Raw genomic sequence first — 18,357 nt, 5'->3', positions numbered from 1 at the left:
TTTCTCGTCGGGAAAAAAAAAAAAAATTATATCAAGTGATACGTGGCTGCGGCCAAGTGTATATAGGCGAAACGGGAAGAACTGTTAAAGGACGCATTAAGGAACACGAACGACACACGCCGCTAAAACAAAGTGTAAAATCGGCAGTAGGTTTAAATGGCTCTAAGCACTATGGGACTTAACATCTATGGTCATCAGTCCCCTAGAACTTAGAACTAATTTAACCTAACTAAACTAAGGACGTCACACACATCCATGCCGGTGGCAGGATTCGAACCTGCGACCGTAGCGGTCGCGCGGTTCCGGACTGTAGCGCCTAGAACCGCTCGGCCACTACGGCCGGCCGAAAACCGGCAGTAGCGGAACAACAGGAGAACTGTGGCTCTCACATCGATTTTAATAACGTACGTGTGCTGGGTAAGGAAACAAACATTTATAGAAGAAAGGTCGGAGAAGCGGTTGAAATTTCCAAGAATGCATCTAATTTGAATAGAGAGGACAACTATAGGCTTCCGGCATCATGGCTCCCCGCCATCAAGGAATTGAATATAAGGCCGCGGTGTGCGAGCAACATAAACAACGCGCTGCAAGTCACCTCGGCGGAAAATAATATTATGGGTAAACATTCCCCCTTTCTTGCTCTATCCGTTTTGCATCTTGCCACTGACGACGGCCAACCAATAGCAAGCAGGAGGAGGAATTTCAAACAATGACCCTTCTCCAGCATAAGTGTGGAATAATAGCCACCAATACTATCCACTAGAGGTTAGCCAACAGCGCCTCTTCTTCTGCATCACTGCGGGAATATTAGCCCATGACGATGGCCCACCAATGGTAGTCGTAAGAATTTTAACCAATACTATCACTTCCCCAGTAAGAATGCGGGAAAACTCTCCTTTATAAGAGAACGCGACACTGGTCTCTGACAGTGTTCTAGCGGTAGTGGATACCGGAAGAGTCTGAGTAAGATCCCTGCAGAGGGGTCAGAGAGTAGATTATTTTAGAGGAAATATGACCCAGAAGATAATAATCCATAAGATTTTAACTTCTGAAATTTTACCGTCGTATTTATTTTCTAGTAACTTTCGGGTGTGCAGCCGGATCCCGCCGACATTCCGCCGCGATATTCCGTGGAAAATACACCCGTCATCTGCAATCGTTAAAATCAGCAGTGGCAAAACACTATTTCCATGGGACACTCAGTGGAATATCATGGAAAAATATTGTAGCTCCAGTTTTTGGGATTCAGTAATCAATGAATTGGTGGGAATGCGTTGTGCCGGTAATCTTATAAATCGTGACAACGACTTTCAACTAGATAAAAATTGGGATCCTAGAATTATCCAGTCACAATGGAATCGACAGGGGTCATTCAATACTTCCACCACCGAGGGCAGCACACAATTCTGTTGTCCCGCGCTTGACGTCACCTGGCAGATTTCGTATGCGCAAGATGGCGGCATAAATACCGTGATGCACCTGGGCTCTTCAATAATTGTCTACTCACCTGAAGATCGCCGGACGTCGTTGGGCCGAAATATCGTGGCACAACGTCGACGGGATCCGGCTGCAAACCCGAAAATACTCTAACATGTCTGGGATTGAATGAAACGAGCCGTTAATGGACGTCAACACCGACCACGAACCCTGCACGATTTACGCAGAATTGCCATTGAAGAGTAGGACAATGTGGTCTTTTCGACAGTATCAGACGACGGATTCAAGTTTGCACCCGACCAAGGGAATGCTCCACTGCGTATTGACGTTACTCCAGAGTGCTTATTTTAAGTCGGTGGTCTGGACACGTTGCAAATGAATATTTTAGGCTTGCCTCAGAGTCAATTTCTATTTTGAGTGTCGTGAATACTAAAACGCTGGGAAACATAAATCCGGATGGCCAGACGTTGATTCGAAACCAGTTTCTTTCCAGCTCAAGTATACAGCATTGAACCCTGCGCCACCTCGCACGATCATTTATTAGTGCGGGGAAAAAAGCCGTATCTATATCTAAATGAATTACACGATTTCGTGAAGATTCGACAGTGCACATGTTTTGACAATATTTACTGTAAATTAATTTCGGTATACCCGTTTCCACAGCACTTCATCAAACACTCTGATGAAGTGTCTTACCACGGCGAGGCTTATTTCCAATCATAGCGTCATAAACTTTGTGGTGTTGCCTCACGTGGCTGGGTACCACAGGTAGTACGGCACTAAGAGAAACTCCAGCTCTGACATGAAGTGTTCCACTTCGGATGTATTTAACTGCCTCCACTGGGGCTAAGACCCATCTGTCTAGCTTGTTCACTTCATAAATGGCGACTACCACGGGGCTTAAAACCCCACTATGCGGAATATAGTCCGTACATGCTATCAATTATCCGCTAAGTTTATGTACCTGTATGAATGTCTTAAGGGAGTGCCGTAGTTTGCTTCCAATAACATGGCCAGCAATATTTCTTCCTGTTCAACACAAAGTTGTGGGACTCCCATATAAGGAGTCTAAATACTAATGAGAGGCACTGAGAACGTCAAGGCCCGAGCGTAATTCAACACAACGTCTACTGCAAAATATGGAACGCATGTCCTAAAGTAGGCTATTTCATCCACGCAATAAATCTACAAACCAATCAGTGCAGATACCAGGTCAGCATGTGTGAAATTCAATAACGTGTGTGCTTTTTTTTCCAACTACGGAGTTAACAACACCCTTATCAAAATAGAGACGAATGTGATTAAAGTATTAAAAGGAGGTGAAATAAAAAGTTGGTTAAAAACTGCACTCACAATTTCACTGCCTTACACGGTCCACCGGTATATTCATGCAACTTTGAAGGTACAGTACTTTAAGTTAAATATTGTAAACCTTTAAAAACCTGATAGCATAAAAAGGAAGCTGTAGTAACGACACAGGGAAGTGTGCCTCTCTCGTCACTTACAAGAAACTTACATGAGCTCTCCTAATCTCCTAAAAGCAAGTTAATTACATCTCAGTAATATTTAGGAGATTAAGCCGGACATTTCATAGGAACTTAAAATTTGTACCACATTCATCTCCTTATTAGCTAGAATAGAGACACATCTGCAAGCCGATTAGCCGCTGCTTCTTGTCTGAACATAAAAACACATTCAAAGAAACTGTGACGCACACAACCACCACACATGAGTGTCCTCTCGCTGGAGCAAGACGACAGGAGTCACATGACAGGTCAGAACGTAGACGACGTTTATAACGATCAGGAAAGTTATTAGTTGGTAGAATTTCCCCTTTATCGGCTGATAGTTTTGTCGTTTCAGGCGGAAACCTGGCAAGTGTTCCACGCAAAAATGACGCATTTATTTGAATGTCTAATACATGGAAATATTTGTATTTCAGCACTAATACGTTTAATATTCGGCCTACTTAGATACACAGTTTCTGTTCGGGGTGAGGTGTACAGGGCGTACAAAGAAAGAAGATAAATTTTATGTACAGGTTCCTAACACATAAATAAGAAAAAAAGTCTAATGCCTTAAGAGGTAGGAGCACTCCATCTTTGCTAGCATGAATCTCTACATCTTTTCTGCTGAACATGTGCTCATAGTTCTTAAGGTACGAGTTTCAGAGCCCGTGTTTACTGAACATTTTTTCTTGTTTTGTTCGATACTACCTCCCACCAAAATATGAAAAGCAAAGAGATTGCGGTAGAAAAGTTTCATCTCATAGAACCAAAGATGAACAAATGCTCCTATCTCTTAAGGTATTCACCTAAGATGCCTATTTTTTTTTTGTCAGCAACTTGTTCCTAAGTTTTGTCGGTGTTTTTTTGGGCCTCCCTATATTATGTGGGTACATTGTAGCTTCATAGCCCCATCAGCATATTGAACTGAAGTTTTCGACAGGTGATAAAACATGAAAGGGCATGTGATTTGCTGCATTATTATGCTTTTAAGTTTATTGATGACAGTGAGGTAGCAACTTTTAAATTTTTAATAAGGACATTGTTTTTTAACGTGTTCGAAAGCTTTTTAGACGTGGAGATTACATGCTGATGTGTCTTTCAAGTCTGGAATTCTAACCTATCTAGTGGGCAAGGAAAGACTGTGCCTTTTTTCTAATTTTGTGACTGTCTCCAATGATTTTGTCGTCGCCTAGACGTTAAAAACTCTAAACCTTTTCTGGTTTATCACCGCTCTACCTTAAGCGCCAATGGCTCACAGATAGTCACAATGTTATACTTTTTTTTCTTCACAATGGCTTTCTCCTTCTGCATAGTACGCATGTAAGATTTTTTCTTACGGAACTGTCTTCCCTAATTGCGGTCGTTTATTTACAGCCATTTTCCGAACAGGCTTCAGGAATTTTCTGCCTAAAACACTTCAAACTGTAACACACTGCATATTCCTATACTGTTCAACAGTTACACAATTTCGCCTTTACCTGGAACTGTTTTTTTTTTTTTTTTTTTTTTTTTGTGCCCATAATACACACGAACGGATAAAAAAGAAAACACACTATGATTTCATTGCGGTTTGACATACAGACTAAGGCTGTTAGCCAGATAGGAGAAGACGTAATTTACAGCAGCAGCAACTCACCTTTCAGCGCACGTTACGTGATCCGTTGCGGGGTAAGAAGCGAACGTCGCTTAGAATCCAGGGCGTAGCCAAGTGTTAGCTGGGATGACGTATTTTTTGTGGTATGCGTCAAATGGTTGTCCTCAGCGACCCTGCAGGTAAACGACACAATCTTAAGGCACTTCATATTAAAAAACACTTAAATATAAATGACAGAAATTGTTTCTTTTAAAATATATTTTAAAGGTACGATTTCTCACGTATGACCGTAAATGTACATAAAAATCGAAAAGAAAAATCCATCGTTCACGAGAATGATGACTCTTTTGGAGACTTGGCAATTGCTCTGTGGGAATCGACACGGAATCCGTAAGCACAAATCGTGTAAAAAAATAGCTATCTGTTCGTTCAGGAGGTCCAGGGGGCAATTCAAAAATGGTTCAAATGGCTCTGAGCACCATGGGACTTAACATCTATGGTCATCAGTCTCCTAGAACTTAGAATTACTTAAACCTAACTAACCTAAGGACAGCACACAAAACTCAGTCATCACGAGGCAGAGAAAATCCCTGACCCCGCCGGGAATCGAACCCGGGAACCCGGGCGCGGGAAGCGAGAACGGGGCACTTCAGAGGCACGTATATACCGATTAGGTTCATCCTCTCCTCTCTCTCATCATTATGCCACACAGACTGAAAGCACTACTACAGTCGTTCTAGACAACTACGCTAGACAGACAGCGTCGGACGGACAACTCGAGTACACCGCGAGGAAAGGGGGTCAATGGGCACATCAGGGCATTAAAAAAATCCAGGAAATACAGGAAAGATTGAAAAATATTAACACTTGGTGTACGTGTTGGTAACTCACTCAGAATGAACAAATAAATATCTCTTTGCATACATTATTCATCATTCATGGTATGGGTTCCTGTAGTCGTGTCCTAGTTCATGAACCACGGGCAACGTATGAGTGGCCAAGTAAGTGGTCCTGACAGTCGCGATACCAGTTACTTTGGAAGAAGGCTGGGCATCTCAGTCCGTCAACCGCTAGGGGTAAAACCCAATGGGACTCGGGGCAAGTAAGGCTAGCAACCTGCTTCCCTGGTACTTTAAATATGATGCTGGCAACAATCAGAGCAAAATGCCTCGGACCTTTGGAGGTGACGGAGTCCCCCCTCTAACTGACAAACCAGGGTCTCCTAAGATACGACCTGGCAAACGAAGGGTAATGAAATGGGGAGCTATTAATATCAATGGGGGTTACTCAGGGAAGAAGGTAGAGTTGGCAGACGCTGCAAGTAAGATGAGGCTAGACGTTTTAGCTGTTACATTCGGGTAAGGGGTGAGAAAGAAGAGGAAGTGGGAGAATACAAGGTTTACCTGTCAGGAGTCAAAGCAGGAATAGCACAATGGGGTGTAGGGCTTTACATCAGGAAAGAAATGGAACCCAGCGTAGTTGCAATAAGGTATGTAAACGAACGACTGATGTGGATAGATTTGACAGTGTCTAGCAAGAAAATTAGGATTGTGCCAGTATATTCACATTGTGAAGAGATTGATCAAAATAAGATGGAGAGTTTTTATGAGGCACTCAGTGATGTAGTTGTTAGAGTAAAGGGCAAGGACAGTGTTCTGCTCATGGGGGATTTTAATACCAGGATTGGAAATCGAACAGAAGCGTATGAAAAGGTTATGGGTAAATTTGGAGAGGATATGGAGGTCAACAGGAACGGGAAACAACTCCTGAATTTCTGTGCCAGTATGGGCTTAGTAATCACAAACTCCTTTTTTAAACATAAGAACATTCACCGGTATACTTGGGAAGGCAGGGGAACCATATCTGTCATTGACTATATAATAACAGAACAGGAATTCAGGAAGGCTGTGAGGGACACACGTGTATTCAGGGGATTCTTTGATGACACTGATCATTATTTAATCTGCAGTGAAATTGGGATTCGAAAGTGCAGGTGGTCAGGTCCATATGTAGGAGGATAAGAGTGGAGAAACTTCAGGGTAAGGAAATCAGGCACAAGTACGTAACAGCGATCTCAGAAAGGTACCAGTTAGTTGAATGTAGTCAATTACAGTCATTGGAAAAGGAATGGACAAGGTACAGGGACAAAGTACTAGAAGTGGCTAAAGAATGTCTTGGAACAGTAGTGTGTAAAAGTAGGATGAAGCAAACAGCATGGTGGAATGACACAGTCAAGGAAGTCTGTAAAAGGAAAAAGAAGGCGTATCAAAAATGGCTACATACTAGAACTCGGGTAGACAGAGAAAGTTATGTTGAAGAAAGAAACAAAGCCAAACAGATAATTGCAGCATCCAAGAAGAAATCTTGGGAAGACTTTGGAAACAGGTTGGAGACTATGGGTCAAGCTGCTGGAAAACCATTCTGGAGTGTAATTAGCAGTCTTAGAATGGGAGGTAAGAAGGAAATGACAAGTATTTTGGACAGGTCAGGAAAACTACTGGTGAATCCTGTGGATGCCTTGGGCAGATGGAGGGAATATTTTGAAGAGTTGCTCAATGTAGGTGACAATACGATCAGTAATGTTTCAGATTTCGAGGTAGAATGGGATAGGAATGATGATGGAAATAGGATCACATTTGAGGAAGTGGAGAAAATCGTCAATAGATTGCAGTGCAATAAAGCAGCTGGGGTGGATGAAATTAAGTCGGAACTCATCAAAAACAGTGGAATGGCAGGTCTTAAATGCCTACACAGGATAATTGAAATGGCCTGGGAGTCGGGACAGGTTCCATCAGACTGGACTACAGCAGTAATCACACCAAACTTTAAATATGGAAAGAGAAAAGATTGTAACAACTACAGAGGTATTTCTTTAATCAGCGTTGTGGGTAAAATCTTCTCAGGTATTGTTGAAAGGAAAGTGGGAATATTAGTTGAGGACCAGTTGGATGAAAGTCAGTGTGGGTTTAGGCCTCTTAAAGGTTGTCAGGACCAGATCTTTAGCTTACGGCAAATAATGGAGAAGTGTTATGAGTGGAACAGGGAATTGTATCTATGCTTTATAGATCTAGAAAAGCCATATGACCGGGTTCCTAGGAGGAAGTTATTGTCTGTTCTACGAGATAATGGAACAGGAGGCAAACTTTTGCAAGCAATTAAAGCTATTTACATGAATAGTCAGGCAGCAGTTAGAGTTGACGGTGAATTGAGTTCATGGTTCAGAGTAGTTTCAGGGGTAAAACAAAGCTGCAACCTGTCTCCACTAATGTTCATATTATTTATGGATCATATGTTGAAAACAATAGGCTGGCTGGGTGAGATTAAGATATGTGAACACAAAATAAGCAGTCTTGCATATGCGAATGACTTAGTTGTGATGGCAGATTCGAATGAAAGTTTGCAAAGTAATATTTCAGAGCTAGATCAGAAATGTAAGGACTATGGTATGAAGATTAGCATCTCCAAAACGAAAGTAATGTCAATGGGAAAGAAATATAAACGGATTGAGTGTCAAATAGGGGGAACAAAGTTAGAACAGGTGGACGGTTTCAAGTGCTTAGGATGCATATTCTCACAGGATGGCAACATAGTGAAAGAACTGGAAGCAAGGTGTAGCAAAGCCAATGCAGTGAGCGCTCAGCTACGATCTACCTCTTCTGCAAGAAGGGAGTCAGTACCAAGACCAAGTTATCTGTGCATGTTCAATCTTTCAACCAACTTTGTTGTATGGGAGCGAAAGCTGGGTGGATTCAGGTTACCTTATCAACAAGGTTGAGGTTACGGATATGAAAGTAGCTAGGATGATTGCAGGTAGTAGTAGATGGGAACAATGGCAGGAGGGTGTCCACAATGCGGAAATCGAAGAAAAACTGGGAATGAACTGTATAGATGCAGCAGTCAGGGCGAACAGGCTTAGGTGTTGGGGGTCATGTTACACGCATGGGAGAAACTAGGTTACCCAAGAGACTCATGGGTTCAGCAGCAGAGGGTAGGAGGAGTCGGGGCAGACCAAGGAGAAGGTACCTGGATTCCGTTAAGAATGATTTTGAAGTAACAGGTTTAACATCAGAAGAGGCACCAATGTTAGCACTGAATAGGGGATCATGGAGGAATTTTATAAGGGGGCTATGCTCCAGACTGAACGCTGAAAGGCATAATCAGTCTTAAATGATGATGATGATGATGATACATCATTCGAGACTATCACGAGAGATTTCAGTAAACAGAAAGAATCAAGGAATTTATCAATGGAAGCCATCTCCTGTTTATTTACTTGCACAAGGAATAAGGCATGTGATGATAAACACTATTTTGGTGTCATTTTATGCCAGAAAGCGTATCGCATGTAGCCTATAGTGAGAACACTTCGTTGAAATCACACACAAATGAAACATAATATGGAAACTCCAAGTTACCAGTCATTTGTTAATACAACAGAGTGTGTGTGTGTGTGTGTGTGTGTGTGTGTGTGTGTGTGTGTGTTTGTTTTGCCCTAGAACCCATGCATCCTTCCTACCAGGATACCTGTATTAGTCTTTCTCAGCGGTAGCGAGATTTACATCAAAGTGGATGCCCCCAGTATAAAACGCTTTCTGAATTACAATACTGGCCATTAAAATTGCTACACCACGAAGATGACTCGCTACAGACGCGAACTTTCACCGACAGCAAGATGATGCTGTGATATACAAATAATTAGCTTTTCAGAGCATTCACACAGGGTTGGCGCCGTGGCGACACCTACAACGTGCTGACACGAGGAAAGTTTCCAACCGATTTCTCATACATAAAAAGCAGTTCACCGGCGCTGCCTGGAGAAACGTTGTTGTGATGCCTCATGTAAGGAGGAGAAATGCGTAACATCACGTTTCCGACCTTGATAAAGGTCGGATTGTAGCCTCTCGCGATTGCGGTTTGTCGTATCGCGACATTGCTGCTCGCATTGGTCGAGATCCAATGACTGTTAGAAGAATATGGAATCGGTGGGTTCAGGAAGGTAATACGGAACGCCGTGCTGGATCCCAAAGGCCTCATATCACTAGCAGTCGAGATGACAGGCATCTTATCCGCCTTGCTGTAACGCCTAGTGCAGCCATGTCTCGATCCCTGAGTCAACAGACGGGGACGTTTGCAACACAACAACCATCTGCACGAACAGTTCGACGACGTTTGCAGCAGCATGGACTATCAGCTCGGAGACCATGGCTGCGGTTACCCTTGACGCTGCATCACAGACAGGAGCGCCTGCGATGGTGTACTCAACGACAAACCTGGGTGCACGAATGGCAAAACGTCATTTTTATGGATGAATCCAGGTTCTGTTTACAGCATCATGATGGCCGCATCCGTGTTTGGCGACATCGCGGTGAAGCGTGTATCCGTCATCGCCCTACTGGCGTATCACCCGTCGTGATGGTATGGGGTGCCATTGGTTACCTCGGTCACCTCTTGTTCGCATTGACGGCGCTTTGAACAGTGGACGTTACATTTCAGATGTGTTAACACCTGTGGCTCTACCCTTCATTCGATCCCTGTGAAATCAGCAGGATAATGCACGACCGCATGTTGCAGGTCCTGTACGGGACTTTCTGGATACATTACGTGATGCAGCAATTAGCCAGTATCTGTGTCTTCCAGACATTTGTGTATTTGGAAATCATGGAGGTTTCATGTGAACACCCTGTACTGCGCTGCTCAGGCACTGCTCTGTTTTTACAATGGGGTGAAGAAGGGGCAAAGCAGTGGGGGCGCTTCCGTTCTCGATTCGTCGCTCAGAGGGCGCTTATGGAACGTCACTTCGAAGTGCAAGCTGTCTTCCATCTTAGTGAGTCGCTACAAAAGACTCTCGCCTGCTAGCGTTACTCGCAAGCACCGGGGGTGATAGGTGGGGAGACGAAACGCAGCTACGCACTCGGCGGTATTAAAACGCACCAGGCTCGGCGGCGGAGCACTAAGACGGAGTGGATGTGCTGCTGCAGCATCCCGGCCGCGACCCGCGCCCATTCACTGGTGGCAGAGTGGAAAGCGTGTCCGGCCTAATCGACATTTCCGCCCGTCTCCGCGCTGGCATCGCGCCGCGCCGCTGATCACAGAGGCCGCCGGCGCACGGCCCGCCGCCCGCGTGGGCGTTGCGAAACGGCCGCGGCCTACACGGCCCGACAGCCGCCCGCTGGACATAAATATCGGCCGTCGCGCTACAGCGCCTTCAAGTGGCTACTCGACCCGTACCGGGTGCTGCGGTGCGCGCGCGTCTTAGCACGTACGCAGCCTCCCTAAGGAGTAGCGAGGCTTTTAGACTAAGAACATTAAAAACAAATTTCTTCCATTTTCTTGTTTTTGTTGGATTACTAGCGAAATTGGGAATGCTTCGCAACTGCTAAGTACACTCCTGGAAATTGAAATAAGAACACCGTGAATTCACTGTCCCAGGAAGGGGAAACTTTATTGACACATTCCTGGGGTCAGATACATCACATGATCACACTGACAGAACCACAGGCACATAGACACAGGCAACAGAGCATGCACAATGTCGGCACTAGTACAGTGACGATCGTAGAGATGCTGGATGTAGTCCTGTGGAACGGCTTGCCATGCCATTTCCACCTGGCGCCTCAGTTGGACCAGCGTTCGTGCTGGACGTGCAGACCGCGTGAGATGACGCTTCATCCAGTTCCAAACATGCTCAATGGGGGACAGATCCGGAGATCTTGCTGGCCAGGGTAGTTGACTTACACCTTCTAGAGCACGTTGGGTGGCACGGGATACATGCGGACGTGCATTGTCCTGTTGGAACAGCAAGTTCCCTTGCCGGTCTAGGAATGGTAGAACGATGGGTTCGATGACGGTTTGGATGTACTGTGCACTATTCAGTGTCCCCTCGACGATCACCAGAGGTGTACGGCCAGTGTAGGAGATCGCTCCCCACACCATGATGCCGGGTGTTGGCCCTGTGTGCCTCGGTCGTATGCAGTCCTGATTGTGGCGCTCACCTGCGCGGCGCCAAACACGCATACGACCATCATTGGCACCAAGGCAGAAGCGACTCTCATCGCTGAAGACGACACGTCTCCATTCGTCCCTCCATTCAAGCCTGTCGCGACACCACTGGAGGCGGGCTGCACGATGTTGGGGCGTGAGCGGAAGACGGCCTAACGGTGTGCGGGACCGTAGCCCAGCTTCATGGAGACGGTTGCGAATGGTCCTCGCCGATACCACAGGAGCAACAGTGTCCCTAATTTGCTGGGAAGTGGCGGTGCGGTCCCCTACGGCACTGCGTAGGATCCTAAGGTCTCGGCGTGCATCCGTGCGTCGCTGCGGTCCGGTCCCAGGTCGACGGGCACGTGCACCTTCCGCCGACCACTGGCGACAACATCGATGTACTGTGGAGACCTCACGCCCCACGTGTTGAGCAATTCCTCGGTACGTCCACCCGGGCCTCCCGAATGCCCACTATACGCCCTCGCTCAAAGTCCGTCAACTGCACATACGTTGCACGTCCACGCTGTCGTGGCACGCTACCAGTGTTAAAGACTGCGATGGAGCTCCGTATGTCACGGCAAACTGGCTGACACTGACGGCGGCTGTGCACAAATGCTGCGCAGCTAGCGCCATTCGACGGCCAACACCGCGGTTCCTGGTGTGTCCGCTGTGCCGTGCGTGTGATCATTGCTTGTACAGCCCTCTCGCAGTGTCCGGAGCAAGTATGGTGGGTCTGACACACCGGTGTCAATGTGTTCTTTTTTCCATTTCCAGGAGTGTATTTATGAGAGTTGGATATACGTCCTGATCTTCTTCTCCCCCTCCACCCTCTCCACCCCTTCCCATGCCCATCTCTTCCTCCTCCCTCCTCTCCTTGTCCATCACTTTCATGCCACCGCCCCCCCCCCCTCCGCTCCCTGTACACCTCTTATCTCACACTCTTTCTATCCATTCCCTCCTCCCTGCTATGTCCATCTTCTCCTCCCCTCTATGACCTCATATTATCATTGCAAACGGAAGTCAAACTGAATGGGTAAACCGGACAGAATCATTAGTACAGGGGGTATGAGAGAGAGCTTTCAGTTTTCGAATTTGTGAAGATAATATCTCAATGACAGCATTTCGCATGGTTTTAATCTACGAACAGGCAGGATTATTAAGTTAGCCATAAACTCACCAGTTTTTTTAACGGTAATCTGGTTTGTGTTAATTTCTACTTTTGTGTCACTGTAGAACTGTTTTTAACCTTTACACTAATATAAACACTGCATCAAAACAAGTGTTCAGTTCCTATTGCCATGAAATGTGGGGAAAAACTGGGAATTGGCATTTATAAGAAGAGGAACAACACTAAAAATGTAACAGGAGCGTAATATGTAGAAAACCGTCCACGCAACAGGCTATTGAAGATGCCTTGCAGAAAATAAAGTCGAAACGCGTATGGCACGAAAATTGTGTTTCATTCAGTTGTAGTCAGACGGTCCACAAAATAAAAATTATCAATATTCCGTAATATTACACGCAACTGAGGAAGACAGAACTACAAAAATTGAAAAAGTTTAAAAAACTTATGTTAAAATGACAGAACAGCAAAACCAATCCAACATTTTCTCATCACAGCTTGACAGAATCTTTTTAGCAACCAGTTTAACAAGAAGTGTTTATTGTATAATATGTCTCTGTGTCCAGTGGTTTAGGCTGCACGATGTTTCCTTGAATTTGTGCGATTTGGAACAAAACAATGAGTAAGATCATGAACTTATTGAAACGAAATAAATCGAAATTCATTGTTCTGGATTAAGAATGGATCGAGCTTGAGAAATTCTTTCTCGATTTGCCTCCGTACACAGAGTTGGCAGAAGCCCCCTCTCATATTTCTATCTTTCTCTGAGTAATTCGATTTTCCTCTCTAATTGCATGCGGTGAAATGTTGCTATTCCTTCACACGCGTACTTCCCACGCAGCGTCCCTCGTCACCTTGGTGGTCCGGTGACAGGCGAGTTTCGCTGAGCATGAAAGGGTTAAGCCGACGGGTGTGAGGGAGTCGAGTGGATGCTTTCCAGAAGCCGACATTGTCATAAGAGCGGGAGCGACACGCCCAGATGCGCCGGAAGGGGCGGCTGGGCTAGAGATTCCGTTACTTCGCAGAAACTTAGTGAAAACCGTTTCTGGCGGGCTACCAGCGAGGCGTGGGAATGACTTGTGTTCCCAGGCAATCTTGGCGGGCAAATTCCCGCGTTTTCTGCCAAATCGTAACTGTGGTTGGCTTGCTCAGGGCATAGCTCCGTAACGTAGCAAAATCGGCGCAGAAATTGGTGCCAAAATCTCCATTGGTGGAATGGTAGTGCTTCGGCATTAGAGTGGAATTTTCCGCCGGTTTTCGAGTTGCTGATTGTAACGTTTAACCACGGCCACTGTCGTGGGGGGGGGGGGGGGGGGGGATGTTCCGTGTTCGGCTTGTTCGGGTGCTCTTGAGAGGAGTCGGCTCTCGCCTTTCGGTCGGAGTAGGTTACAAGACTGAGCTCTCGCTGCTCTGGACAGCCTGCCTTCCGTTGGCTGTCTAATATACTTTTATTTGATTGTAACTGTTTAACGAAAATTTTCGACTTCAACGTAACTTTCCGAGTACAGTAGGCAATTGAGTGTTGTGCGTACAAGCGGACTAAGTTGTCTGACATGGGCAGTTTTGGCTAAAGTTCACTGTATCGGAGTTACTGTGTGACTTCGCTTGTTAAAATCAATCACTGTACCGTCAGTGATTGGGTGGCGAGCCTTCTTAGTCTCCCTCAGAGACGCATTTGTATTGATAGGAAGTCTTTAGTCTGGAACAACCAGACCAGGACAATTTGTTTCGGGCTATACTCGCGACATTATCATCACCACGACGGGACGTCTAAGCAACCAGCCATCGCTTCCGGTACGCCAGATAGTGTCCTTGTAGTTACGAAGACAGCTTGGTAATGTATGTCCGCAGCACCGGCAGATTAGGGAATTTGCACTGTGATAATCAGAGCTCAGCAGAGCGCGCCTGTTTGTCTTTTCTAACTTTGTTCTCTCTTGGGTGTTCATTGTCTGAGTTATCACTACCGTAGCAGCAATTAATGTTGAGTTGGTTGGGTGTTTCTCTTAAGATTTGAGTTGCAAGAAATTGGTTCCACACTTGGTCATAAATGTCACAATCTAGTTTATTGACAACTTCATGTTCACAGCAGTTATTTGAGTATCCAATTTGATGTATTGTATATGTTTCGTGTGTTTTGTTTATTATTTTTAGTTTAGTCATAATAAATCAAATTGTTATTTTGGACAGAACTTTCATTCTGTTAATCGGTAGAGCAACCCTTTCATTTCTCACTACGTTAATGAAACTTCCCTTAATTTCTGTCCAATTAAATTATTGCAGGTGCCATACTCTTTTCTACTCCACTTGCAGGGTCGATTACAGTCAGTTCGCGTTTCTTCTTAATCCATGTGCAACAGCAAAAGTAAGAAAAGGGGGGGGGGCTTAAAGCATCATTTCAATATGAAGATTCGAGAAGAATTTAGTGATAAAATACACTGCTAGCCCCGGCTCCTCGAAACACCACGCTCTTTGCCAGTCCCATTGACTCGACGATCACGCATACGCCGACCCATATTTCGACACCTCACTGGTGGCAGTTTTTCCAAAGAAATAAACACGAAATCAACTGAATTAAACACGAAATCAAATGAATGTTTGCAACACGTCAAACTGCCACAAATTGACATGAATTCAGTCTTTGCAGCACACCAGACATATGATCACTAGCGATAACACATTGTAATATCGCTTCCAATTGTATTCCTTTTCGCAAAATATCAATGTTCAATGCGGAATTTGTTGCTGTAAAGAAAACATGTGCCAACAGAAATGTCAAACCGACCACCACGTTTCTTTCGTTGAGAGTCTCATACAAAAATACCATCCGAATTTCCGAATTTTTCGGTAGATTTCCCAAAAATTTTCTTTCATACAAACCTTGACCTAACGCAAAAAAAGGCAGCCAAATCGGCAGAGCCAATCTCAAGTGATGTCCTTACATACATGCGGCAACGGATTTTTATTAATAGAGTTTAGGCATACAGTGGGACAGAACAATGTGAAAAATAAGTGTTACATACATTAACTGCAAACATACAGGGTGGTATCAAATGGAGCCACTGTGCATGAAATATCGTTACTTTTGGTGGTAATGTTAAATGCAGTTCCTTTCTGCATTTAGTTATAGGGCTACTTAACAGAGAGCACATTTTCATCTGCTTCTGGTATGTTTCTTCTTTGTGCTACAGTGCCTTGAGGTGGCGTGTCTTGGCGGATGCTTTGCTTCTGTTGCATGTTTTCCAACTGGAAAAAAAAGTTTAACATTTTTTTTTGCTAATAGCTCTTTTATGCCAATCTCTGAAATAACGCAAGAGAACACTGATTTTTTCGTTGGAAAATCGAGATCACTGTCTTCAGCTAAATCAACATCTCCACTTTCACTGCTACTGTCAATATGAGTCAGCATGAAAATAAATCCCTTCCTAAGGGCACGCTAGGATTTCCTGGTTCTTTACTCTGCGAGAGAACATTGTGTGAAACTGAAAAAATAAAACATCACAGCTACTCGTGTTCCCCTTAGGATCGCAGTGTAAATACATGCATCTAATTATTATCGAAATACACAGTGTATAAACTAGAACAGGACAGTTCCTAACCCATGCGCAAAACATGCCTCATAGAGACAAATTTAATCAGAATTTGAAAATAAAGACATTGCGCACTGCATAAAGACTGTCTACTACGTTTGCTCGTCTAACTGCTAAGATTTGAAACATATGAAGTTGTTCAAGCTGCAGCCGCTACAGGACACCATCTACTGAAGACATAAAGGGTGGCTACAGAAGCATCTGCTGCTCGTGTGCCACGAAATGAGAAAATCGTGGGTGGCTTGAAACGAAACCAGATGGTAAACGCACGCAAGTAGAACGGAAGTTATAAACCACTTTATTGTTGTGTCCATGTCAGTGGCATTAGAGACGGGAGCACCTCGGGAAAGAGACGTACGCACTGTCCATTAAAACTACAACATCAGGAAGGGTCGCAAACAAAAATATGCCTATTGTGAGTATTGTAATGTGATCAAGTTAAGACATACTGGGTATTAATCAAATCGAACTCCGTCCGAACAGGCCTCGGAATGCCCAGCGGTACCTACCGACCGCCGTGTTTTCCTCAGACGATTGGCATCACTGGAGGGCATGTGGTCAGCTCCTAGTAGCTTCTCAATTGGCCTCACATGGGGTGAGTGCACACCGCTTGCCAGCAACGCTCGGCAGACCCGGAACGTCACCCATCCAAGTAATAGCCAAGCCCGACAGTGCTTAACTGGACGGGAACTGACGTTACCAATGCGTCAAGGCTGTTGGAGGGTACTGATCACTCCATTTACAACAAAATGTAACATTGTGTAAATCTATTTACACGGAAACGAAATAGTTTGTGAACTGCTGCTTTCAGTCGATATGCATGATTTTGAAGTAATTAACAAAAGAAAGTAACTAAGAAGAATTTATGAAGTTATTTATAAGAACGCTTCCACTAAATTTCGTTACATTTATATAAAAATCAGTTAATTTTATACTTTCGTTCCCAGCAGTGTAAGTGATTAACATTCCTTGCCTACAATTGTAATCTGTCTGATCTCTCGCTTGCTGGAACAGACGATGAAGCAGTTGTTCCTAATCTGCCGGTAACTGCACCCAAGAGAGGTAAAATTAAATTTTCTGAAGGACAAAAAGAAGGGGATATCATTGAGTTTCAATTACGAAACTAAATTATTTTTGAAAGGTCAGTACTGTTATTAGTATTTCATGACTTTAGCGCTGATTACATGAGTTACCAAAAATAACATTTATTCTTCTTCCCCCCCCCCCTAACAATTACTAAGAGTAACACGTGACAATATACACTGTCGAAAAAAAAAAATTACACCCTTCTAGGTGTTTCCGAAGTTATTACCAAGCGATGTATTTTCATTTGTTATTTATTTTTATATCTTCCTCAGCAATTAATATTCTTTATAATTATATTTATAATTAACTCTCCAACTGTTTTACGTCTCACAGTTTTCAAATTTCCAGATTTGAGGCCATATTTGTGCATTTTATGTATTTAATCGGATGAAGCACGAGCTGTGTAACACCACTGAATATTAGTAACCAAATCCAAACTGTAATTAATTACATAACTAATACGAGAAACATTATTACAATCAAAGTTCACAATGATTTTCTTATGGAAAACAAAAGATATTACTGTACAAGATTGTCATTCAGTATTGTATTTTACATCTTTTCGGCTGTAAAATTAGGTTCTTTACTTTTCGTAAATTCTAATTGTAACATCAAAATTGTACAAAATTAATAATGATTTATTTTGGAAGCTATTGTTAAAATTCTATATAATGTGATGCTGCGGCAAGTCAGTTTTGAAGGTACTTTTGGAAGTCATAGATATCAGTGAAGTCTGTCCGTGTTTTGTTTACATGAGGAGTGTGCAGTTCGGATTTCAACTAAGTTTTGTGAAGCATGAAAATTTCGCATTCATTCATCGATGAACCAGGCAGAAGAAACTTAATTCAACACGAATCTTTACACCCTCTAGAAACACCAAAGGTGGACGAGAGTAGATGCTCATCGCATCCCAGACTATAAGGCCTGGAGTGGGGCCAGCGTGTCTACGAGACAGGACTCACCAGGTCTGCATCGTATGTGCAGACGACCGTCACTTGCTTGGAGGTAGAGTCTGCTTTCACTGCTGCAGACCATGCGTAC

General features: G+C 44.1%; 1 protein-coding gene across 3 annotated transcripts in view; it reads right to left on the bottom strand.

Moving 5' to 3' along the window:
* LOC126272280 (uncharacterized) overlaps positions 1–18,357 on the bottom strand; it is a 719,890-nt gene that overhangs the window by 245,984 nt on the left and 455,549 nt on the right. For all 3 annotated transcript variants that reach the window (XM_049975035.1, XM_049975034.1, XM_049975038.1), the window contains one exon: positions 4,582–4,712. The gene's annotated coding sequence lies outside the window, so the exon portion shown is untranslated. The remainder of the gene's footprint in view (positions 1–4,581; positions 4,713–18,357) is intronic.

Source organism: Schistocerca gregaria, chromosome 5, assembly GCF_023897955.1.
Source record: "Schistocerca gregaria isolate iqSchGreg1 chromosome 5, iqSchGreg1.2, whole genome shotgun sequence".
In the NCBI taxonomy this organism is placed as follows: domain Eukaryota; kingdom Metazoa; phylum Arthropoda; class Insecta; order Orthoptera; family Acrididae; genus Schistocerca; species Schistocerca gregaria.
This window is presented reverse-complemented; position numbering and strand designations above follow the sequence as displayed.